Source organism: Equus quagga, chromosome 4 (assembly GCF_021613505.1).
Source record: "Equus quagga isolate Etosha38 chromosome 4, UCLA_HA_Equagga_1.0, whole genome shotgun sequence".
NCBI lineage: Eukaryota > Metazoa > Chordata > Mammalia > Perissodactyla > Equidae > Equus > Equus quagga.
Window position 1 is genome coordinate 97625707 of NC_060270.1, and position 13803 is coordinate 97639509.

A 13803-nucleotide genomic window follows, 5' to 3' on the forward strand; every position below is an offset into this window, starting at 1 on the left:
GATACTGCTGGGGGGCCTGGCGAAAGCAAAGGCCAAACACACAGCGGGAAAAGATTTCCTCAAATGCGAGATGCTTTCCTAAGTACGGCATGGCATTTGGGGAGACTTTTTCTAATCGTGTCCCTTTCTTCTCCTTAAGTTCATTCTCTATATTGTAAATATCGAAGACTTGCTATCTGAGCTAAAGAGAAATTGAAGAGGGTATTTTTTTTATGTCTCAGTCTTCAAATATTAAAACCTAAAACCTGTCAAAATGCTTGCCAAGGATGTGCTTTGAGGCCAGCTCATACTTCCTTAACTAATATGAAATGAATATTCACCCAGAATTTTTAATGTCCTTGATATGATTCCCTAAAAATCATCAAGATTATTCAAGAATTTAGAAAGCTGAACCGCAATAACAAGTGGATGTTTGTCCTATACTTTAGCTCTTTTGATTTTTAATAGAAGGTGATAATTTAAACAGTTGTAAAGGTGGAGTAGGGGAAATAAAATCTCACTCTGGGGTAAGTGGCTCAGTGCATGGGCTTTCTGAGTTCAAACCCTGGCTCTGCCACTTCATAGCCATGTGGTGCTGGAAATGTCACTTTCCCTCTCAACCTTGATTTCCTCATCTCTAGGACGGGGGAATGAATACCTACAACACAAGATTGTAATAAAAACAAATTGAAAGCTGGGAACAAGGTGGACTAAGCAGAAAACAAATCAATGCTGAATAAAAGATGACAAACAGATTTTAAGACTTACCTCCCAGGAGAGGAAAGGAAAATCGCAGAAGACAGAAACAAAGGGGAAAATGAAGCCATAGCGATAATGCCAAGTGTGATGCTGCACTAGCTCTTGAGTGGGCAGATGGGCTATCAAAATTAGTTATGACTCAGAGTTCAGATTGTATTGCCCAGACAGGGAAAGATAATGAACGACTGGGGCTTCAAGATGTATGAAGTTAGAAATGGCACCTTAATCACTGAGACTCTCAAAGGACTGCATCCTCAGAAAGAAGATCTTAGAGGGTGAAAAAATCTGACCACCCTCTTAGAGAAAACACAGAAGTTAGTTTCCATCTAGCCTCTAGATGAGAAGTATCTCACCTGAGAATTTGAAAACCCAGACTGTGCCTTCACAGATTAGGGATCTAACTATGTATCTCATGCATGGTATAGTAAAACCCAAGCCGAAGAGCTAAAACAAAAAGTAAGGCAAAATTTAGGAACACAAATGGCCACAAGGAACTGGTTGAGGCTAATAGCTCCTGGCAGAGCAAATATGAGAGGATAAGGTAGATGATTGTATTTATCCAATAAGGAACATTTACATGCAGAACGACATGGAAGAATGGAAATTGAGATGCTTGCAAGAAAGGGATTCAGGGCGTAGATTGAAGAAGATGAGAAGTGAAACTATTTAATGCTAAGAGATAGGAAGTGGTAAGATGGGCACAAAAGCTCTGGGCATCACATTGATGTCAAAACAGGTGTAGTAGGAGAAACCGAGTGAGAGATCTGAAGGGGTTAGGTTGTCCCATTGAGAAATTAGTATGCTACATTTAATATGCTAAAGTGTAAAGTTCCTGTGATGGAGTAGGTTCGGGGTAATGCTACAGAAGAGAATTTTTGAACAACAAAATTAATAAAGGTTAAAATTGTTAAAGAAATCAATGTTAGGTTCAGAGTGCCAACCATCCTTCCCCTCTCCCAGCATTCTGGCTGAGAGAAACAAGGCTGATGGGTATCAAATCTCAGCTCATTAATAACAGTGCCATGCCCTCCAAATGCCCAGCTCCATGACAAAGCTAAATAGAATCATGCTGCTGGCTAAAGTGAAGGCGTCAACCACATGTCCCAAGCAGTCTTTGTGATCGACCTGTCGGGAGCGTTGTCTGCAAAGCAGATTCTGACCTATCTACCTGGTTTTACAATCAAAGTGAGTCACCAGCAGAATGGAAGGTCGAAGAGAGAGTGGTGACATTCTGATTACACTTACCATGTAGACAGTGGAATCAGAGAGGAGGCCAAATCCCTTTGTATCAGTTCTTGAAGCAGATAAAAATGAGAGAGGGAGTGAGAAAGAGAAAGAAAGTGAGAGCAAGAACTAGAGATCCACATCCCATTTTTGAGGCTAAATAAGAGTACCCACCAGAAAAGAAAAGCCTTGGTCCAGTGGATGTCAAGGACTACTCAATTTTACCAACATATTAGCCACTCCCTCCTCCGTTAGAGAGACACAAGAAAGAGGAGGAGATTCTCTTCACAACTACCCCATCCCTAATAGACAGGAGAGCAGAAGTCCTCTCCAATAGAAGCATGAACATGGAATTTACATGTCTTCCCAACAGTTAAGACAAGGCAAAAGTCATCTACATGTATGCCATTGTCATCCATGGTGAAGGTACAGTTACAGTTTAAAGCACTATGGGAAGTCTGTGTATTTGCAGATTTTATCACGTGTAAGAAATTTTATCCACCAGACTATAATTCTAGACTGTCAATTTCCAAGTCTTTCAATAGATCATAATCTTAAAGTAGATGGTTTCCTTGGCCTCCTCTGTGCCTTTCCTAGCTCAGCAAGCACCACTGCCTTGCAAGGATCCTCTGAGACTCATGAAGATGACAATGCTTAGTTGTTCCTTCTAGTTGGAACCTAAGAATGTTAGTGTTGTTCATATCTGCACCTAAGTTACTAATCTGCCTCATTATCATAAATGTCTTACATTTTGGAAGTTTCAAGTTATATAGATTTATACATACATCATCCTTTTTTTTCCAAATAGGCAAAATTCTCTAATTAAAACAGTTCTGATCATTTCTCCACATTATCTATATATTTAAAATGCATGATGAAAGACTTATCCCAATGCATTCATTATAGCATCATAACCTAGGTTTTTTAGAACTATTGCCTTTTCATTCTGAGCCTCCATCTCAGTTACTCTGCTTTCTGGCATCTATCCCAGTTACGCAAATTTGCCTTTCAACTGCCTGGCCCATTTTTGTGTTTCCTACACACGCTATCGCTTTTTCATGAGTAAGTGCTTGCCTTTTCATCTATTACAAATCTCTAGTCTTCTCTCCCAAGTGTGACTTGCAGCCTAGTGAAATAAAATGTGAATAGTAGAGAGAGCTTGCATGGGCTTTGGGTTGGACTCAGGCAGAACAAATGGTTCAAATCTTGGTTCTACCAGCCACTAGAAGTATAATCATGTATAAAATACCTAAATAGTCTGTGTTTTAATCTCCTTAGCTATTAAATACATATAATAATTCTTCCATCATAGGCTTGTTGCATAGAATAAATGAGATAATGTATGCAAAAATTAAGACATCCAATATGTACCTGGCATGTAGTAAGCATTCAGTAAATGTTAGTTCACCTTTCAATAAGATGTAGGTACCACTTTTGAAAAATTGGAGACTCCTGTCACCACATCTGAACATCACTCTGTCCTGGTCATGCCAGATATTTGCTTTTTGGACACAAAACATATTTCCTATACTTCCACTGAAGACTACGTTTCCCAGTCTCCATTGCCAGCTGGTTGACCACTAAGTTCAGCCCTTGGGCAGCATTAACAAGACATAAGAGGGCAAGAGCAAGGGAGAAGCCAGGGTATAGTTCACCTTCTCTCTCTTTCCCAGGTAGCATATCCAGCAGCAGCTGAAGCTCCCACTAGACAGAGTTTCCGTCCAAGGTCTCAGCTTCCTCTTAAGGGCTGTGAGGGAGAATCTGTTCATGCCTTCCATAGCTTCTGGCATGTTGCTGGAAATCTTTGACATACCCTGGCATTTAGAATCATCACTTCAATCTCTGTCTTCATCTTCACGTGATGTTCTCCCTGAATTCATGTCTTTATCCAAATTTCCCCTTTTTATAAGGACACCAGTCATATTGGATTAGTGACCCACACTACTCCAGCGTGACTTCATGTTAATTACATCTGCAATGATCCCATTTCCAAATAACGTCACAGTCTGAGGTACTGGGGGCCAAGACTTCAACATAATGAGTTTTTTTGGGGGGTGCACAATTCAACCCATAACACAAGCTAAGGTGCACATTGGGAGAATATAGTTTTTTAAAGGTTGCTGGAAAATCTAGACACCTCTTTGAACATAATCTTCATTCTATAAAAATAGAAGATCTGCAAGCATCTTCCTTCCTTTGCAGATCATTTGGAAGAGAAAAGGAAGATCATTCAAACATAATCAGATCTTTCCTTATTCATAACCCTAGGTACTAAGAAATTTGTGAAGATATCAGTTTATGTTTCACTTATATTACGGTACTGAATGACATAACTGTATATAATTTATGATGGCTCTTCCAATTAGTTGGGTTCCTTAAAAAGTCAGGTCACCCAGAGAGTGTCTGGAGGCATATTAATTAGAATCACATAAGAAAGACTGGCATTACATGCCACCACTATAAAAGGTAGAGTAGAATCAGAGAAAGAAGAAATTTACTATAAGCTTCCAGAAAGAGGAGACACTACATCAGGGAGAGAAAACAGGACAGAAATAAACTGAAACTGACGCCCTGTAATCCAGGAAAGAAGCAGACCGAAATATGGTTGCTTTAAGACAGTCTAGTAAGTAGAACAGAGATAAAACAACACGCAAGTAAAGCTTAACATCAAATGGGAATGAGCTGATACAAAAACCTTAAAAGCAAAGTTGTTACAATAAAGTATTTTTAATTTGTACTTGCATTTGAAGCAAGGAAAGCACTGGCATTATGCATGGAAAGGATAAGGCAGGTCGTCTACCATCATCATTTCAATGTCAAGCTCCTGTTTGGGTATAGGTGCCTGTGAGAAATAATTTTATGGAAAAGACTACTTGGGGAGAAGAAGCACAAATTTCTTGAGCTCTGACCGCATTTGCCCCCTAAATCTTCAAATTTTGAATGAAGATATTGGAAGTTAGGAATAACTTTACTTTCAAAGGCTCATAGTAACTCTAGCTTTGAAAGAAGGGGAGACTTGAATTCGCCTTTGAGACACATACTTTCTTTGATTTTAAAAATCACCATAGTATTTCTAGTCAAGGAAATACAAAAGAAAGTTCCTCTTCTGAAATGAAGGAGTTTGCTATGCTCCAAGAAAGTAACCTGCTCTGTTGGATTATATGAAGTAGTGGCTTTGTTGTGGGAAATAATGCATCTCTAGGTCCGTGTGTCCTGCGAAATATTTGGAATAATAATTTAGAGTGCAATGATGGAAATTCTTGCTTGTTGGTATATGTGTATGTATGTTTGTGTGTGCTTGTGTGTGTGCATGTGTGCTCTTGTTCAAGCAATTGACATCAGGAGATTGGGAATAAGACTGTATATTCTCTTCAAGCTAGAGGACAACCTATAAGAAGAAATAGGTCTGAACTTGACGATACTCAACTTAATCTGAACAGTTTGTGGTCCAATGAGGCTTATCCCAAGCAGAATAACTCATATCTTGGGCAATAGACTAATGTCACATTATGTGTTCTAATATGAGTGTACTGTTGGAGACTAAAGGAAAGGGCAACTTCTATGGACAAGGGATGGGTAGTGAGTGGATAATCCTGAAATGGAGATGATTTGTGGTCAAAAACTGAGGACATGACCTTAGACTGGTATTGAGAAAGAGTTCTTCTTTGGGGGCTTTAGATGTATGCAGAGGGCTGGTACTAAGTGCACGAAGGTACTGAAGTCTTCCCAGAGTGGTGGTGAAAGAAACACTGCTCTTTAGGACGTGCACAAGAACTTAGGGAGTCATACCTAGTATTTAACTCAGCTTGAAGTGTGCTTGTATTGGGCACCCTTCTGTTGTCCTTAAGTCTTAAGGAATGACTTATTAAATGCTATGATCTGGTTTCATCGGTGTTTGGGAGAATTAGAAGCAGGGCCTATGTCCATGTTTGGAATTGAGTAGTAAATAGGAAAGTATCCTTCTTCTTCCTCCTAAAGGTTGAATATTGACAGCAGCTTCTTCCCAAAGGAAGGTCAGTTTTTCCAGAACTGTGGGAGACGATAGGTAGGAACACAAACAGGAGGTCTTAATAGGTGATTAGCGGAGGAAAATCTTCCTGTAAAAGTACAGGAAGAACTTTAATGGAGATTAATAGAAGAGAAAATTCTCCCAATTTCTAGAAAGAAAAGGATATCTAAGGCAAAGGGGAGTTTGGGGTTCTAAATCCCATACTTACTCGTAAGGTAATCACTAAATGAACAGCAGATACTTCAGTTATGTGCACTTGGAAGTTTCTATGCTCTGTATTCTGTATAGTATTATTTGATTCACCTTTGATAAATAAGCTAATGTATGCTGCTCTTATAAAAACATGTTTTTAAAAAGGAAAGGTAACAGTACATTCATCTTTCTTTTGCACTTGAGAAGATGAAATCCTTGAGTAATAATAAAAAACAAATCTCATTTCAGCTAATAGTTCTTTTTTCCTCTCTTCCCAATCCCCCTCACTGCCACACTTAAAGCTTTTAACCAGTCCTGGAAAATGGTAGAAAATGCTGAGCTTCACCTTCTCTCCCTGCCCACTCTTTGACAAGCTTGTTCATGAGTAATGAAATAACCAAAAGGTGAGGAGAAGAAGGAAAAAGAAGAGAGATGAAGAAGTCTGAATAATCAAGACACTAATTACTCTCATCTGACTAATCCTTGATTCATAGAGGAACATGGAAAATCCCCAAGCATTAACATCATTCTGCCTAGACTATTGATATTCTCACAAGATAAAAAGGAAAAAAACACATTTGCTGTAAATATCTAGTAGAAAATGTGCAGGGAGTGCATTTCAGGAATGAAGGCTAACAGTAGTTTAAAGTTCTTTCGGGCATCTTCTAACAGTAACAGAAATAATTTTGGAAAGGGTGGGTGAAGGGTCATTTAGTCTTCCTTTCTGTCTCCTGACAGAACAACATTTGTGTTTTCAGGCCCAGAATTGGCAACTCTACCAAAAAAAAGAGTAATTTTGCTTGGTAAATACAGACGGGTCCACAATTTTTTCCAATAAATAGGTTCTGTGAAATATGTAAAAATCAAATATTTTTTAAAATATACTCTATCCTGTCTAAAGAAATTGTGTAGTATCATGTTCTGGGGCTAGGGGGCGAGGAGGTTTGGTAAAAGAAAATGTCATTTTAGGATTGAATAATTACCTTATGATATTTTTGAAATTAAGGCATGTCTGTGGTTTAACAAATGAGTAAATGTGAACTGTTTATTCTGCCTATGCTCCCCTACAGAAAAGAAAGGGCTAATTAGAAATTTTGTAGACTAAGAAATTTGTATTTCCTAATAAGGTAATTTACCACCCTGGACAGAGAATTTCACTCTCCTTCAATCACTTACTGCATCCCATGCTTTTCTAAGAGGAAATGCTTTATTTGACTTAAATGGCCCTCCTTGTGTTAAGGTCATAGCTACTTAGTGGCAGGGCTAGGCTTCTAACTTACCCTTGACTCCTTGTCCAATGTACTTTTGATTGTGCTACGTTGTTCATCTTCAACACTGCTCTGTTTCGAGCCCTGGCTTCGGAGCACTCCCTGGATCCAAACCTTCCCCTCAACTCGTCCATACCTTCTTTCTCCACCTTCTGCCCAGGTTCTCCACTACCTCCTCATTTGTTATTTTCCATGACGCAACCCGATAATGCCCCCTCGAAGGAAACCTTTCAGAGAATTAGTTAAGATTGTACTAAAAAGAATACCAGTAACCAACCCTAATTTCTCATTTCTTGAGGACACAAATATAATGCCCTTTAAGACTGATAGGTCCAGTTGTTCAGGGGAAACAACGATGTCAGTCCCAAAGGCCAGCAACCCCAGGAAGGACAATTTTTCCTTAAGAAGAACTAAAAATTAACTCAAAAAATGGATATAATATAGAGGTGCCCAAAATAATTTTTTATGCCTTTCTTTGGTTTGCATTTTCCTGGACCAAGTGAAATTCAGACTAAATTATGTGCACCCACTAAGATCTGATCTGACTAGTTTATGCACTATAGAAAGAAATTATTATGTTCAAACGTGTAAAAACCTTCTATGGCTAACTCTGCTCCCTTCATCAGGAGAAGAAGTAAGAGAAAGGGGGAGGGAGGAAGAGAGTAGGAGAGCCAGAGAGGAAGGAAGGAAGGAAGGAAGGGAAACTGATAGGTGATAACCAAAATGAGATCTCAGAATTTATAGGGACTTTACTATTAAAAAGTGAGAGACTATAGATAGCTTTACAAAGAAAGCTCATTATTAGGTTTTCCTTGCATTTTAATTTTTTGTATATCCTTAATTGTCTAAAAGAATAAAAATATTCAGACAGCAAGATGAAGTGTGAGTACCTGGTCCAGGATAAAACAGCTTCTATTTGACTAAAGAGAACTAGATGCTCTGGTTCTTTTATGGAAAACATGCGACTCCCCCAAACCAATCAGGAAACCAAGTTATTCCACTGTAAAGAGGAATGGAAGAGCAGAAAAGAATGAGAAAACATTTGTCATGCTAACCCTACTCTAATGCTTTCTGGGACCTATTTCCCTCTTGCTTATTATGTAGTTGATATAGGCGACACAGTCTCTAAAAGCTGTCTGCAGCTCTAGGGGATAGTGAAAAGTCACATTCCATGGAACTCACAGAGACAACGGTCTCCCTTTTGGCATCAGGTATGGCTCCCCATGGCTGCTCAACCTTAGAAACTTGTGGAGTGTCCACAGTCCAGGAACTACCAAGGCAATTTTGCTCTGGATAGAGCTCAGAGAGGAGCTGTTCTTCACATGCTATTGATCACAGATGGAAATATATCTTCCTTAACTGGGTATGCTGCCCTTTAAAGTCTCCCACTTCAGCGTAATGGGACAGATTGAATATTCTTCCATGTTAGTGGGTGGAAGTTTTTCCGATGCCACCCAGTTGCTCTTTTCTTACAGAAAGCAAAATACAGATTTCCTTTGGGTGCAACAGACATCAAGAAATAAAAAATAGCTGTCTCACATGCAATGCAAAATGACATCCAAAGAAATCACACATCAGAAATCACACATGGCAGAAGTAAGCTTCCTTTTTGAAATATTTTGGCACCTGACACAAGAGTAAAAGAATTGCACAGCCCACCTGAAAATAAAATTCTGTTATAAAAAATAAATTAAATAGTATATTCCTTACAGGCTTGCCCTGAAAATATAAATTGTGGGCTGCCTGTTCAAACACAATGCTTTGGGCAATATGTTTAACAGACTAAGAAATAGCAATCAGATCTGTAAGAACAAATTGTAGCTGGTTCGAATGCCTACATAATACAGAATCTGCTTTAGCTGTTATAACCTAAGCAAATCAGATACAAATGAACTCGGTCTTTTCTGAATGTTTTTTTGTTGAAATAGTCAAATAGTGCCCAAGACATAAAAATAAAATCTCCTAAACAGAGAAAGTTTCCCTTAAATTCTAATTCAAATGGATTCTAATTCATTTTATTGGCTATAAATCCCAATATAGAATTTCAATGGGCTAATCATTTTTGTTTTAAAAATAATTAGTTACTTTTGAAAATTTCCTATTGCTTCCTCCAAAAATAATGGGATTCTCCCCCAAATAAGTTAGAAGGTGGTGCCTGGAAGCAGATTAAGGGAAAGCATGTGCCTCACTCCTTGAAAAGGTGCATTTTTGTCTCTGCAAATACTAAATACCAGAGAGCTTAAGAACTGAACTCCTATAGTACACCTGCGTGAAATATTAATGAGACACATTCCCAACCTGTGTGTAAATCAATGAAAGAGTTACCTAGGCAGGGAAATTGGCTCAGGAGCATCTAATAGATTGGGTGAAACATTAGAGGTGATGTTTGAAGTTTGTAGCCTGCCAATGCAAGTGAGAATATGAGCTCGTTCACTTGCTGCAATAGCTTACATCTTTTTCTGGATTTTTCTTGATAGCTGGACAACTAAAATAATTTTAGCAGATGAAGTTCTATAAATTATATACCTGGTGTCATCATGTGCTTCTTGATCTTTCTCCTAAGGTAAAAGAACTCTTTGCAAGGGATGAATAAAATGTTCAAAATTTCCTTCTGATTCTTTATTTTTACTCTGACTGCAGTATGATCAGAGCTCTAGGCTTTCCTGTAACCCCTTGCTATAAATATTAATGTAAATTTAAAAATTCCATGCTAGAACTTCAGAAATGGATATTAACATGAATTAAAAAATACCACAACACAGAGGCAAAAGCATAATTCTGTTCAGAGGGATTTAGAGGACTTCACTAAAGAGATGACATTTGAGCTCTGAAGCATGCATAGGAATTTTCCAGGTGAAAAAAAAAGAAATTTGAAAATTTCAAATTTGAGGAACGGCATGTGCAAAAGCATGTGGTCCTTCAGGGATCTACTGTAATCAGGAAATAACAAGCCTTTCTGACCAGCTATAGAATATGAGGGATATGGAACATGAGGGGAAATGATGGATTGGGACCAGCATAATTACAGGCCAATGTGAATTTATTCTCCAAATAACGGCATTACGAAAATCCCCATTTTTTAAGGTGCCTCTGCATATGCCTAGCTCCACCCTACCTTACAATATTCCTCATAATGGCACAAAATATATGGTGTGGGAGGCTACCAGTTCAATTCACAAAGAAAATTGGTAGAATATATTTTCTTCAGCAGAGGGACTGCAGGTACCTTGGTTAGAAAGGGATAGGAATCAAAATTTTGTAAATGAAACGAGGAGAGAAAACACATCCTAAATCCACAAAAAGATAGATAATATTGTAGCGAAAATTTAAATAGGGGAAGAAACATTAATACCTGGGATTAGCACTGAATAGACTAAACTGAGTAGGTTAAACTATTTGTGCAAAGAAAGGGATGGACACAATAACAGGAACTTGAAAAGAAAGGGCTAAAAATATAAATGACAATTTTCTTCTGTATCTTGGGCCTAAATACAGAGACTATTGGCTGGACTTTTTCTCCATTGTTTGGGGAGCTGATAAAAAACGATATAACACATATAGCAGACTCCATAGCTTTTATTCTAAGACTTTTTGAAGCATTCACTCAGTTTGGCCCAGCCATTGGATCATTTCTCTGCAGGTGGAAAATACCCATACTAAATAGGCCATCTTGGGAGGCTTTTAAACAAGGGAGTAGTATGGCCAGATTTGTTTCTTAGAAGATAAACACTGGCAACAATTTAAAGAAAGGGCTAGAGTGGAAAGAACCACTAGACACTATGATGCATAGAGAGTGAGAAAACTAGCATGACTTATATGATGGTTTGTACAAGCAGCAAAATCACAAATGAGACAATAATAACTACTTACTGCCACCAGTTTGCCCCAAGCCAATGAGAATGGAAAAGTGAGCTAGCAACAGCCAATACAAGCTATTTGGTCAGTCTGAACCATTGCTTTACAGCAGCTGCTAGCATATGGTAACTCTTATGAGGAGACCCAGAGGAAGCTGAGTTAGTCTGGTCAGAGGGAGACTTCACTGCAATTTTGCAGGAAGTGTTTGGAGAGAAAGGAGAGCAAAACATCAATTTTTATGGAAAGGGAGATGGATTTCAAACAGTCCTTGAAAAATTGGCACCTGTTCTGGAATAAATAATTATAGGCAGAACCGAATGCCATTTAGAAAGTTATTATATGAGTAGAAAAAAATGGAACTCAGATGTATTCTTTTGTGGGTAGAGAAAGTATTTGAGGAAACATCACGTTGGCTTGGCCATTAGCTCGTCAATTTCTTCCTTGGCTGGTAATGATTAACAATTGTAACATAAATCCAGATCATTAAGGACTTCTAAAATCATCTATTTAGACTCATGCCTTATATAATAAATAGGCTCGTTAGATATCTCTTGAACAGCAAAAGTTTTAAACCTAGTACTTTTAAATGTCCTGAAAGGAAACTAGTTATTTAAAGATATCCTGTGATAGATGTTTGGTAAAGAAAGGATCCTTCAGTAACATGAATAATTCTCCCCTATTTATAGGTTAGTCACTTTGAATTTTCATGTACTGAATTATGCTTTCTTAAAGGGAGTATATCCTGACTGGCAATGATTTTATGTTGCAAAGTGTATATCTTATACTTATTTCAAATTTCAGTGCAAAATGAATGCAAATATTATTCCAATCACCTTTACACCATAAATATGCCAAAATATCTAGCCAATGAAAAACTCCCCACTGGTAAATACATGTTTTCATGAAAAACAAATTAGATACACTTTCCTAAGGAAAAGAATTTAAATGTATTCTTTGAATCATGATCTACAATTTTTTTTTCCAAAGCAGCTTATGCTGTTCCTTACAAAAAGTCAATGTTTAGCAGTATATTTATGTGATTTTCTTTCTTTTGTTTTCCCTCTATTTGGCAGAACACACAGTACTATATAGGCATGTGTCTGAATATTTAGCCATACTATGCCAGGAGTCCATAGAATGCTTAGGACTGTTTAGTTTAACAAAGAATGTGTGGCTTTTGCATGTGCTGCAAATTTGTATGAATGGCTCCAAAAACTCTATTAATGGCAGAACACACTTGTCACGTAAAATTTACGAAAGTGTAGTGAGTTTAAACAAACCACCACCAACTTTATAAGCATTTCTTTTTTAAACTTGATGCTAAAAACCAAAACCAAAACAAAACAAAAAAAGAAAAAATTTGATGAGTATTGGAAGCATGGGACAGCGCATCAGAATTTAAGGGAACAACTCTATAGGGCCACCTCTTTATGGTTGCCTTTTGAATTTGCCCATGTTCTGCTTCTCACAAAGAGATAACATGAAGTTCCAAATGTGATTTATAACCTTCCATATAAATCATTTACAAATGCTGGAACAATCACATAGTTAATAGCCAATCTGTCCATAGTTTGTATCTAATTTGTGATATTTGAGTTGGGATATTGTGCGGTTAAGTTAGGTAAACATTACTTAAAAATTAGGCGATTATCAGATTTAAACAAGGAGAGCTAATGGGAAGCTATATTTCCTGTCTTTGGATTTTTATGGATAACAAGGACAATTTCTAACATTGAGGCAGGTGTTTGAATCATTCACTGGGAGAAATAGCATTGTAAATCTCAAACAAGCTACCTTACCTGTATTGAGAGGTTTGCTTTGTCATCTATAGAAGTGCTTCTCAAACCTTAACAAAACATCTGGGATGTTGTTAAAAATGCAAATTCTGGTTCAGTAAGTCTGGGTTGGTGGACTGAGATTCTGCATTTCCGACAAGCTCCCTAGTGGTGCTGTTTTTGCTGGTCTGTAAACTATACTTTGAAAGAAAAGATACAGATGGTTTTCAAAATTGGGGGATGTAGTCTGCATCTTATGTTTGATGATGGGTCACTTATCTTTTCTGAATTTCGTCTTCACCCAATTTGCTCAGCCTAATTTGCGGACTTGCAGATAGAGCATAAAGACTACATGGTAGTACGGAAATAACATAAGATATATCCCAAAGGCCTGTGTTTGAGTTACAGTTTCTCTATGTACAGTTGACTTTGTCCGATTGCATCAACTCTCTGAGCCATAGTTTCCTCTTGTGTCATTTGGGAATATGTCCTATCCGTTTCATAAGGATGTGGGAAAAACAAGTGACATAATATAAATGAAAACTCTAGGTACTTTAAAGCACTATAAACATTTTAGTTGTTGAAGTTATTATATCACTGAGTTCTTGGGCAACATCAGCAAACAACATTAATTATTATTATGTGTTTTAAATAGTGTCCTGATATCTATTGCATCCTCCTAATCACCATTCTGAGTCTTCCACTTTTCTTTTAAGTATTAAATATTACCAGTCTAGAGTTG